Here is a 13528-nt window from a genome sequence, read left to right as displayed (position 1 = left end):
TTAAAATCGTCCACATTCAATTAAATTTAATTTCCTACCGTTTCGGAGAGAAATGCAGTCGCACGTTGATCTGTCAGTAGTGGGTTTTTCATGCGGAGAACTCTCCTCATCTGCATAATGATACATTTAAAAGTTAATGACCAAATGCATCGTTATAAAAGTTCACAATGCTGTAGCAGACGAAAAATAATGTGGATAACATTTAATAAATATATTTTCGTCAGGTTAGATACTGATTATTAATCATTCAAGCGCCTTTATTTTAACCGCTCTGCTTAACCGTCGCTCTCGCAAATCTGTCATGTTTGTAGTTTTTTAACACTTTTTATTCGTATTTGTAGTTCTAATCAGTTCTAACCTGGATTGAATTAGTGGGACTGCGGGAACTTCAATTACATTTTATGAAACCGCTTTAGCCCCAACTTATTTGTTAGGTTAATTCAAGTCAGGTTTTGGAGTTTAACCCTCATGTTGTGTTCGGGTCAATTTGACCCGAACACCAATTTTCTTTTTCCCGAAAATACTAGTTAATGTTATCGCTTTGGACTGAAACTTAGTGACTTTGTTCCCAAAGGGTATAACTAAATCTCAATATTTTTTTGGACATTTTCTTAATTTTTTGTGGGGGTTTTGTTACCTTGTTACACTCGTGGTGTTCCCGGTCAAAAATGACCGGCCCATAAAAAATAGCTTATAAATCACTCATTATACCATATTTTCACCCAATCTTGGATTCAATCTTTTTGTCAACTTGTTCTCTTTCAATTAGGACTGGTTTTATATTTCTGTTTGCATCTGATTAATCGTGGGCCTCATTTATCTGAGAGTAGGCATCTCATTTTTTGAGTAAATTTTTTAAAATTTTTGAATAATTTTGGAAATATTAAATAAAATCTGAAGAAAATTGGTATTGTTGATCACACTAGTCTACTCTAATGTTTCACCAGGAATTTTGTTTTGAAACTTTTGTTTTGTAAAAAATATGGCACATAGTCACACTTGTGGTGTTCCCGGTCAAAAATGACCGGCCTATAAAAAATAGCTTATAAATCACTCATTATACCATATTTTCACCCAATCTTGGATTCAATCTTTTTGTCAACTTGTTCTCTTTCAATTAGGACTGGTTTTATATTTCTGTTTGCATCTGATTAATCATGGGCCTCATTTATCTGAGAGTAGGCATCTCATTTTTTGAGTAAAAAACAAATAATTTGTGGGTAAATTTGGAAATATTAAAAAAAAATATGAAAAAAATGGCTACTGTTGATCACACTAGTCTACTCTAATGTTTCACCAGGAATTTTGTTTTGAAACTTTTGTTTTGTAAAAAATATGGCACATAGTCACACTTGTGGTGTTCCCGGTCAAAAATGACCGGCCTATAAAAAATAGCTTATAAATCACTCATTATACCATATTTTCACCCAATCTTGGATTCAATCTTTTTATCAGCTTGTTCTCTTTCAATTAGGACTGGTTTTATATTTCTGTTTGCATCTGATTAATCATGGGCCTCATTTATCTGAGAGTAGGCATGGTCAAAAATGGTCACAATGGCCGACCATTGAAAGTGAATGGGAGAGACTGAAAATAACAGAACAATTTAGTTTTCAGGAGCATGTTCATTATTTTCATGTACATATATGAGCATATGTGCTTGCAAACATCGAGCCCTTGGACCTGTGCATGTATCGATACATTTATACACACGCTACCCAGACACACACACGTTAAAACATACAAACTTTTTTGAGTATTACACACATTCTTTTCCACAGAGAGAAATTTGATCCTACCCTAACCTGCATCTAATATACATTTATCCATCTGACATTACCACACACACACACACACACACACACACACACACACACTGGCCGTGACTGCAGTGACCCGGCTTCAAAAGAAGAAGGATTTGCTTTATAATTAAAATTTCCTGATAATTCACTCACCCCATGTCTTTCTTTCTTCAGTTGAAAGGAAAATAAGGTTGAGGAAAACTTTGCAGGATTTTTCTCCATATTGTGGACTTCACTGGAGTACAACGGGTAACTTCTTCATGAGTTTGACAACACATGTGCTGCAAAAGTTCACAACGCAACCAAATACAAAAACACGCTGCAAAAGTTCACAACGCAACCAAATACAGAAATGCGCTGCAAAAATTCACAACGCAACCAAATACAAAAACATGCTGCATAAGTTCACAACGCAACCAAATACAGAAACGCGCTGCAAAAGTTCACAACGCAACCAAATACAAAAACATGCTGCAAAAGTTCACAACGCAACCAAACACAGAAATGCGCTGCAAAAATTCACAACGCAACCAAATACAAAAACATGCTGCATAAGTTCACAACGCAACCAAATACAGAAACGCGCTGCAAAAGTTCACAACGCAACCAAATACAAAAACGCGCTGCAAAAGTTCACAACGCAACCAAATACAAAAACGCGCTGCAAAAGTTCACAACGCAACCAAATGCAGAAACGCGCTGCAAAAGTTCACAACGCAACCAAATACAAAAACGCGCTGCAAAAGTTCACAACGCAACCAAATACAAAAACGCGCTGCAAAAGTTCACAACGCAACCAAATACAAAAACGCGCTGCAAAAGTTCACAACGCAACCAAATGCAGAAACGCGCTGCAAAAGTTCACAACGCAACCAAATACAAAAACGCGCTGCAAAAGTTCACAACGCAACCAAATACAAAAACGCGCTGCAAAAGTTCACAACGCAACCAAATACAGAAACGCGCTGCAAAAGTTCACAACGCAACCAAATGCAGAAACGCGCTGCAAAAGTTCACAACGCAACCAAACACAGAAACGCGCTGCAAAAGTTCACAACGCAGCCAAATACAAAAACGCGCTGCAAAAGTTCACAACGCAACCAAATACAGAAACGCGCTGAAAAAGTTCACAACGCAACCAAACACAGAAACGCGCTGCAAAAGTTCACAACGCAACCAAACACAGAAACGCGCTGCAAAAGTTCACAACGCAACCAAATACAAAAACGCGCTGCAAAAGTTCACAACGCAACCAAATACAGAAACGCGCTGCAAAAGTTCACAACGCAACCAAATACAAAAACGCGCTGAAAAAGTTCACAACGCAACCAAACACAGAAACGCGCTGCAAAAGTTCACAACGCAACCAAACACAGAAACGCGCTGCAAAAGTTCACAACGCAACCAAACACAGAAACGCGCTGCAAAAGTTCACAACGCAACCAAATACAAAAACGCGCTGCAAAAATTCACAACGCAACCAAATACAAAAACGCGCTGCAAAAGTTTACATGCACAGGTCCAAGGGCTCGATGTTTGCAAGCACATATGCTCATATGTGTACATGAAAATAATGAACATGCTCCTGAAAACTAAATTGTTCTGTTATTTTCAATCTCTCCCATTCACTTTCAATGGTCGGCCATTGTGACCATTTTGACCATGCCTACTCTCAGATAAATGAGGCCCACGATTAATCAGATGCAAACAGGATATAAAACCAGTCCTAATTGAAAGAGAACAAGTTGACAAAAAGATTGAATCCAAGATTGGGTAAAAATATGTTATAATGAGTGATTTATAAGCTATTTTTTATAGGCCGGTCATTTTTGACCGGGAACACCACAAGTGTGACTATGTGCCATATTTTTTACAAAACAAAAGTTTCAAAACAAAATTCCTGGTGAAACATTAGAGTAGACTAGTGTGATCAACAATACCAATTTTCTTCAGATTTTATTTAATATTTCCAAAATTATTCAAAAATTTTAAAAGATTTACTCAAAAAATGAGATGCCTACTCTCAGATAAATGAGGCCCATGATTAATCAGATGCAAACAGAAATATAAAACCAGTCCTAATTGAAAGAGAACAAGTTGACAAAAAGATTGAATCCAAGATTGGGTGAAAATATGGTATAATGAGTGATTTATAAGCTATTTTTTATAGGCCGGTCATTTTTGACCGGGAACACCACAAGTGTGACTATGTGCCATATTTTTTTACAAAACAAAAGTTTCAAAACAAAATTCCTGGTGAAACATTAGAGTAGACTAGTGTGATCAACAATACCAATTTTCTTCAGATTTTATTTAATATTTCCAAAATTATTCAAAAATTTAAAAAAAATTACTAAAAAAATGAAATGCCTACTCTCAAATAAATGAGGCCTATGATTATTCAGATCCGAATCAAAATATAAAACCAGTCCTAATTGAAAGAGAACTTGTTGACAAAAAGATTGAATCCAAGATTGGGTGAAAATATGGTATAATGAGTGATTTATATGCTTTTTTTTATGGGTCGGTCATTTTTGACCGGGAACATCACATGTGTTATAGGGTTTTGAACACAACCTGAGGGTTAATCCTCGCATTTCTTAGGATCTTTTATGAAACAGCCCTCAGGACTGACATTGCCCACCCATGTTATAGAAATATGAAGTTAAATTGCACACTCAAAATTAACTTATTTCTATATTGATTTATACAACAGCTCCATAAACATTTGCAATCGCTCTAATATTGGGAAAAACACTCTTGCTGGTTGTTACCCTATGTATTGCTTAACTTTATACTTTTATAATCTTAGTTCTAAAATGTGATAAAATTCATAGACCAACACTCTTGTTAAAGACATACTGTACATGGAAGACAAAATCATTAATTCTGTTTACAGGAAAACAATACATGACAGTAGAGTATCATATACACTGTGCCAGAATAATGATTTATTACCCTAATTTATGGTTTAATTTATGACCATATTTCTGTGTGTTGTCAGTCAAGCTGGCTGGACAGTGGATGTCAAATATGTTTTATGAGGGCTGTGAGCCTTGATTGGCAGGTCAGTGGTTGTCAATGGTTGTTTTTTATGGCTGAATTTATGCCTGTTGTCCCCTGATTGGTAGGTCACGAGTGTCAATGAGATATAGGGTGAGTTGGATTTATAGTTAGATAAATGGGTAAATTTATGGAGGTTGTATCTCAGCCCAGATTTGGCATTTTTATGACATTTTGGTGAAACCCGGGTATCTGGCTCCTTTCAGTCTGTTGGGAGCTGATGGTGACCATGTTTTTCCTTTGATTGTGGGGTGAAAGTCACCCAAGCAAATTTCACACCTTGGAGTGTTGTTTCATCTAAAATATTGAGTCTGTAGAGAAGCAGTACGGGGCTCTCTCTTATCTTAAATCATGCTGAGGAAGCAAGATGTCTGCATTTTCATGTTTGCATTTTTTAGATTGAGACCTCAGCAGGGATGAGCATCAGAAGCCTAGTTTCTCTTATCAATTACCTGCTGTGATGCAGCCAGTATGTCTGTTAGAATGTGTTTTTAATGTTTGTTAACATGAAAGTTGCAGACGCAAGGTCTACTGATGTATACTTATATCTATACAAAAATATCCTTTGCTATAAAATAACTTTTTATAAGCTTCCCTAAATACAATAGACAAAATGGATGTGTTATTTTAAAGATTTTTGTTAAATCTCATCCTTTGAACAAAAAACAGTAAACTTTCTAGGTAAATAATAGATGTACAGGGTTTTATAATTATTAAAAATTGTAATGCATCTATTTATAGACGGATGAAGCTATGCATTGTTTTTTTGTTGTTGTTTTGTTTTTTATCTTATTTTTTATTTTGAAAAGCCGACATAGTTTTATTCTTTAAATATTCCGGTGTTCAATCCTTTTCCTCAGGGGTTTGTAAGGAGGTGGGGTCTACCGAGACGTAACACCCCCAGTTTTCACACCACTGATTGTGTTACCTATAAAGACCATTGGAGGCTAGTAGGCTGGTTTTTCTGTGTGGCTAACACATAGAGCATTTGCTACGATTTTACTTGGTTTTACTTTAGATTTTCTAAAGTCATCAAAAGGGTTTCCAGTATTCCATTTTCACCCTAAGGACATATTTCTGAAAATGGATCCTCCTTCAAACGGTAGGCCTATTTTTCTGATTTGGTGTTTTAATCATAAATAAAATAATTAAATAAAATGCATAAATAAATTGTTTATGTAGTTCATGGCATCAATATGTACGTTCTGCGTACAGAACTCCCATTATGACAAGGCTGTGGATCAGCTTCTAGCTTTGAACGGTGTGGGTATGATGTTGTTATGATGTTAATTTTCAACTCTATAAATATTAAAAACGTATATGGAGTGTGTTATAATTGTGATTTTAAAGTATTTTCCCCTGCCCAATAGTGCGGGGCCCTCAGGTTTCTGGGGCTGATGTGAGCCAAAATCAACAACAATCTCCGCTTGGTAAGTTTTAGTTCATCTTTTATTGTTTGTTATAACGTTTTTATCATGTTAAAAACATGAACTAATATGAATACATTTTTTTTTTTTTTTTTTTTTTTTTTTTAGCATCCTTGAGAAGTATTGTGAACAGTGTTGGAAACAACGGTTCTGAAACGAAGGTTGGGAAGCATTTGAAAGTAAAGGCCCAAATTCACACTCCAACTGAGGATACTGGAATATCTGATCCGATCGGTATGTGGGTCAATGCATTGGTGGATAATATATATATATATATATATATATATATATATATATATTGCAGGGATGCATATGTTAAAAATCGGAAAAAATCACTCATACAGAATTTCATTCCCCCCAGGACATATAAGGGATGCTGTTAGAGCCATACCACCACCCACTGCATTTGCTGATGATATCACCACGCATGGTATTAAAAGGAAAGAGCCTGGGTCAGGATCAGTAGTACATAGTTCTGAAGAATCAGATGAAATATGTGTGATACCCAACACCCCTGAGCAAAAACGTCAAAGACAATCATGGGGTATGTATATACAGAAAAATATATATATATGCTATGTTTTTTCCTTTTCATGTTATTAGATTAATCCCGATACACTTATACAAATTATTTTTCCACAGAATCGTTCCCGGAAAATGGGGTCCCAAGCGTGGATAATGCAGATAATTGGGATGATGAGATGCTGCATGCATGGAGCATTTCTGACTTTTCAGAGGCTTTACCAATTGAGTCTCAAACAGTAAAGAGTGGTTCGGAGAACGTCGCTCATGTGTCTGGTTCAGAACCGGATTCGGATTCGGATGCACTACCTTCCAACCAAGAGGCCTTCAAGAATGAGGGGCAATCCTGTGTATGCCAGAGTAAGGATGTGATGTCGGGACAATTTCCTGCTTTTAGAGAAGAGAATGAACTATTACATCAGAAGAGAAGAGCAGAAAATGAGATATTACGTCAACAAGTGAAAAGTTTAAAATCATCCGTTGAATTGCTGGTAAAAAATCAGAACATTGCGTCAGACCGCAGACGAAGGGATAGACAGGAGTATGAACTAAACACTGTACAATCAGCGGTGGTAAATCAAGAAGAAGAAACAGATTTTGATGTAGACCAATTTTTTAATTCTCCTCTGACCAACAATGTGTCTAATGATTCGTCAAACACCAATTTTGATGTAGACCAATTTTTTAATTCTCCTCTGACCAACAATGCGTCTAATGATTCGTCAAACACCAATTTTGATATAGAGCAATTTTTTAATTCTCCTCAGATAGGTGGGGGGGGACCCCCCCCGCAGTACCAAGCATTTGATCCAGCAGCACCCAACATGGGCCTTACACAGGGTGAAATAGATTCTCTTGTGAGAGATGGGGGTGTCGTGCATGAGTACACAGTGATTCCCAGAGCCCGATTCAATGGTTTGGAAATTCATAGGCTTATAAATCTGCGGCAGATATCTTTTACAGATTTATCTGCCTACACTACATTTTTACATGATCTATTGGTCGAAATTGTCTCATTTTCCAGATTATTAGCAGGTGATGGGGGGGTAATTAATATTACTTTGCGTGGGTCCAGCCTGACATCTGATGTTGATGCTCTCTTGTCACCTCAAAATAATTACGATCCAGATCTCTTTATTAATCAGCTTGAAAAGATATTGCAAAGCAACTCTGATGTAACTGTCGATGAGGCATTGGATTTAAGAGTGTCGATAGCAATGTGTAAAAATGGCGGTGCTCGTCGAAAGATACGTGACCTTTTGCATAACCAAGTAATCAGTAAAAACAGGATGAATTTATTCTGCCCAACAAACATTACAAATAATCTATGTTTTACAATTTGTCTCGCTCATTTTCTAAACCCAGAGAAACCACACACAGAGTTAGAGGCTGTAGCAGCATCTATACAGAAGTCAGCTGGTTTCACAGATCAGCATAAAATACGTTTTAATGACATTTCATGTTTTGAGCGCATGCTGAATATCAAAATTGTTACTTTCCATCGCACAAATGCAAGAATGTTGGAGAAGTATACAACGACGGATGACCCGCATCCAAAAACTGTGTTTTTATATTTGCATGATTCGCATTACTATTTGATAAAAAACCTAAAAGCGTTTTTAGGCGTGCCATATGTATGTGTGTATTGTTACCAAGGGTATACTTGTCGCAGAGATCACAAATGCAGATTTGTTTGCGATGTGTGCAATTACCCAGATTGTCACACACACCCCAAAAAGATAAAACACTGTGGCGATTGTTTGCGATACTGTACATCTGATTATTGTTTTGAAATGCACAAACATCCCGCCCCTGGTGAGGAATATGCACAGTGCACTGTCACCAAATTTTGCCCCCAATGTAATAGACGTTATCACGTCAGTGGGACCAACCCGAAACCACACGATGTCGCGCTGAACATTGTGTCCAATGTGGTGAGAGTTTGGTTACCGATGGGGAGCATCAGTGTTTTATTCAACCAATCCAACCAGAGAAACCAAATGATCGCTACATTTTTTATGATTTTGAAACAAGAAATGAAAATAATACCCACATTGCAAATTTTGTCTGTGCGGTCACGTTTAACGGTGAGGAATTTGTGGCAGAGGGCCCAGATTGTGTCGAACGTCTCATTAAAAAGTTCAGACAGCCTTTTTATAGTAATTTCACATGGATTGCACATAATGCGTCCGGATTTGATAATTTTATACTTTTGGAATATTTCACTAGAATGGGGATCACTCCTAAAATTATAATGCAGGGCTGTCGGTTGATTTTAATGTATGACAACGCATTTAAACAGAGGTTTATCGATAGTTATGCATTCATTCCTATGCGTTTGGCCAAAACACCTGCTGCTTTTAATCTGACTAACAGTGAGAAGGGATATTTCCCGCATCTGTTTAACCGTGCAGAAAATGATGACTACATCGGCCCGTACCCAGAAAAACATTTTTATGGTTATTCGACGATGTCAACACAGGAGATGCTGAAGTTTGATGATTGGTACAATGGGCTCTCTGGTGCAGTTTTTGATTTTAAGAAGGAACTAGAAATGTACTGTAAGAACGATGTTTACTTGCTACGAGAAGTGTGTATGAAATATCGTAACGAGTTCATCGTCTGCACAGATTTGGACCCGTTTAATTACACCACTCTAGCAGGTTGTGCAATGGCTGTATATAAGACCCATTTCCTGCCAAAAGATACAGTAGCGCTGACACATGACAAGGCGTACACTAATCAAAACAAAACATATTCAAATGTTTCAATTGAATGGCTAGAATATTTGCAAAAATCACACTCCAATGGCATTCAGCATGCTCTAAACCATGGTGAGGTATCGTTTGGTAAATATTATGTCGATGGGTTTTATGATGATGGCACTGTGAAAAAAGCATTCGAATTTCTCGGTTGTTTTTTTCATGGATGTGAACGTTGTTATAACCCGAACGATTTAAATCCCTTATCAAAAGTGCCTTATGGCAGCCTCAGAAGACAGGTTGATGACAAGTTTGAAATTTTGCAACGTGCATATAATCTTAAAAATTCATTTTGTTTGGGAGTGTGATTGGATGCTTTCCAAACAGACTGATGCTGATGTGATGGATTTCATGTCCACTTACACACACACAGAGAGGTTGAAACCACGCGATGCACTTTATGGAGGGCGAACAAACGCTTGCAAGGTGTACCACAAAGTCAGTAGGGTGAACGGGTGTGTTACCTAGACTTCACTTCGCTCTATCCGTTTGTTCAGGCGCGAAAAAGCTACCCCGTAGGTCATCCACAAATAATTCATAAAGATTTTCAAAATCTTGAAGATTATTACGGTATAATAAAGGCAACCGTCGTGCCACCACGAAAGCTCCTTCACCCCGTACTACCATTCAGAAGCTCTGGAAAACTTATGTTTCCTCTTTGTCGAAGTTGTGCTGAACAACAGAATCAGACCACGCCGTGCAAACACTCGGATGATGAAAGAGCTTTAACAGGCACATGGGTCAGCATAGAGCTTTTAAAAGCTGTTGAAAAAGGCTATGTCGTAGTAAAACTGCATGAGGTTTGGCATTTTTCGCAAAGTTCAGAAACGCTATTTTGTGATTATGTTAAAACATTTTTGCAACTCAAACAGGAAAGCTCTGGATTCCCAAAAGATGTAGTGACAGAGATGGACAAAGAAACCTATGTCAGAGAATACTTTGAAAAAGAAGGGATTAGACTAAATCCGGACAAGATTGAGATTAATCCTGCACGTCGGTCTATAAACAAGCTCCTTTTGAATTCTTTATGGGGACGCTTCTGTTTACGTCAGAATCTACCTCATTCAGAATTGATTTCAGAACCGGAACAGTTTGCCCAACACATTTTTGGTCGGGGGTATGATCTTAAGTATTTCACATTTTTATCCGACTCTGTTGCATTAGTTCAGTGGGCTTATGCTGAAGGAAAAGGTGGTCAGAGTCGTGATGTAAACGTCTTTATCGGTGCTTTTACAACAGCGCATGCCCGGTTAGAATTGTATGATGTTATGGATAAACTGGGTGACAGGTTGCTTTACACTGATACGGACAGTCTTCTGTTCACATCAAAAGATGGTGATTGGGAACCCCCGCTAGGACCCTTTCTTGGTGATCTTACGAATGAACTTGATTATGATGATTACATTGTAGAGTTTTGTTCAAGTGGTCCAAAAAGTTATGGCTTTAAAACGGTTAATGGTAAGACAAGCATGAAAGCCAAAGGTATCACTTTAAATTCTGTAAACTCTCAAATCGTCAAATTAGACTCGCTGATTGAGCTTGTTGGTCAGTATGTGAGGGGGGATGGTTGTGATAATTATATTCTTGCACAAACCGACGGTATCGTAAGGAACAAAAAGCGATTCACACTACATAACAAGACATTTGCAAAAAAATTCAAAGTCGTTTACAACAAACGCGTTCTGCTACCTGACTTTACCACACTACCATATGGCTACTGACAACGTTTTTGGACACCAAGGTGTGCGAGACACAGATGGTTTTGATTTCAGATTACAATTTCCATTCAGTTGTGTTTTATGTGGACCTTCTAACTCTGGAAAAACGTTTTTTGTAAAAATGTTATTAGAAAATGCTAAAAGTGTGTTTTCTAAAAAGATTGAAAATATAGTCTTCATATTTGACTGTTGGCAGGGTTTGTATGATGAATTGTTGGCATTGTATGATATTAAATTTATTGAAGGAATCCCCCAGAACCTGAATGATGTTCATCTTTTTCCTCCCAATAAGACACACTTATTAATAATTGATGATCTTATGAACGATGCATGTAACAACATACAGATTGAACGTTTATTCACTAATTATGTGCATCACAAGCATATAAGTTGCCTCTTTATGGTCCAGAACCTCTTTTGTAAAGGAAAATCCAGTAGAACCATCAGTTTGAATACAAGTTATTTGGTGTTGTTTAAAAACCCCAGAGACAATACCCAAATTAATGTGCTAGCACGCCAGATGTACCCCAGAAACAGCAAATTTTTTATGGAATGTTATCAAGATGCTACCAGTATTCCTTTTGGCTACCTTTTGGTTGACTTTAAAGCAGCAACCCCAGACCATTATCGTCTCAGAACGAGTTTACTCTCAAAACACCCTGTTGTATACATTCAGAAAAGAAAACACTAAGACTCTTGGATGTTACAATGTCTGCAAGACTTTTAAGGAACCTCACAGTTTTAAAGTTGTTATTAAAAGCAACACCCAAACAAAGGCGTGCTATTTTAGAGTCAGCATCAGACGAACTCATCGTTGCATTGTGTGAACTAGCTCTTAATGTTCTCCATGGTAATATTCCACTTACACCACAGCAATATCAGAGACTGAAGAGAAGAAAAACCAACATCAAAATTGTTGCAGATAAGAAGGTTGGTGTTAGAAGGAAAAAACAGCTAATCAATCAACAAGGAGGTTTTCTATTACCGCTTTTAAGTGTTGCAATACCATTCATAACAAGCTTGGTTAGCTCTAAATAAGGTCCGGCGATGGAGTATGGTGAGAAGATGTTTTTAGTTCCACAACATCAGCTGGATAAGTTGAAACCCTCTAACACACGCGAGTCTATACAAGACCTCGTGGAAAATGACCTAGACATTTCTATAAAAAGCATCCTGTACAGTTCTGATCTAAATCCCGATGAAAAAGCAAAATTGTACACAGCTGTTTTGCAAAGGTTTCTAACAATAGCTAGACAAGGGGATAAGGAGTTTGGTACATTAAAACTAAGTTTTCCACACCCTGATCACGTTGAAAAAGAAGACCCACCCAGGGCAGTTAGTGAGCCTGTTCATGACTTTTTAGATAATGTTTCAGAAGAAATATTAAACAATGTTCCACAGAGGAGTGTGAAAAATGTTCGATACATTTTAGAGAAAATGTCTAAAGCTAAAAGTGTTTCTTCATGGACTGACACAGGTGAGTTTGTGTTTAAAGGGCGCACGATCCCCGGTTCACACATGTTTGATTTAATTAAAAACATCACAGCTCCACATAAGATTGCAGATGAACGGAGACCGGATGGATGGAATAAGTTTCTGGAGGCTTTTGCTGGTTTAAATTTACCATACTCTGTGGTACCAAATCATCAGGTCAGACGTGCAATTAACTCTTTCAAAAGCAAAACGACGCCATCTGTAACTAATTCATCTAAGAAGAATAAACAGCAGAAAGTGTGTCCTAGTACACCATCACCATCTGTATTCAAATCACCCAAGCTTGAACATGGACAGTGGTTAACTTTTTAATCTGTGAGTTCTGTACACATGTATATTTTGTTTTATCATTATTAAAATGTATTGTTGAAATAATGTGTATAATAAAAAGAGACAATACAGGAAATTAAAATTGCTTTGTTTTTATTAAAAGAAATTAATCATGAGACATAAACATTGCACCTGTTTGTACACACTGAACACATTTGAAAACATTTTCATTAGATGGGGATTGCTTTAGTTTTTTCACAAAGGCTGACACCATTTTGTCATTTTTAATACAATCTTGAGTATACAATTTCAACACATAATCATAATCAAACCCTTTTGCCATGTGGTACAGGAAGAACACACAGTGCTGACCACATGTGTCTGATGAAAAGTCTTGGACTTGGACATTTGAATGTTGGACCTCTTTAGAATTCCGAGTTAAAAAGTTTTTGATGAATACTGGAAAACGA

At 37.2% G+C, this 13528-nt stretch overlaps 1 protein-coding gene and 1 long non-coding RNA gene across 2 annotated transcripts in view; both read left to right on the top strand.

The window, feature by feature from the left end:
* The window catches only part of mier1b (mesoderm induction early response 1b, transcriptional regulator), a 233968-nt gene that overhangs the window by 98786 nt on the left and 121654 nt on the right, over positions 1-13528 (top strand). The window lies entirely within an intron of this gene.
* Positions 3563-13348, top strand: LOC137002825 (uncharacterized). Its single transcript, XR_010891916.1, has 4 exons — positions 3563-6295; positions 6401-6526; positions 6654-6836; positions 6935-13348. It is a non-coding gene; the product is annotated as an uncharacterized lncRNA (long non-coding RNA).

Source organism: Chanodichthys erythropterus, chromosome 16, assembly GCF_024489055.1.
Source record: "Chanodichthys erythropterus isolate Z2021 chromosome 16, ASM2448905v1, whole genome shotgun sequence".
Lineage (NCBI taxonomy): Eukaryota > Metazoa > Chordata > Actinopteri > Cypriniformes > Xenocyprididae > Chanodichthys > Chanodichthys erythropterus.
This window is presented reverse-complemented; position numbering and strand designations above follow the sequence as displayed.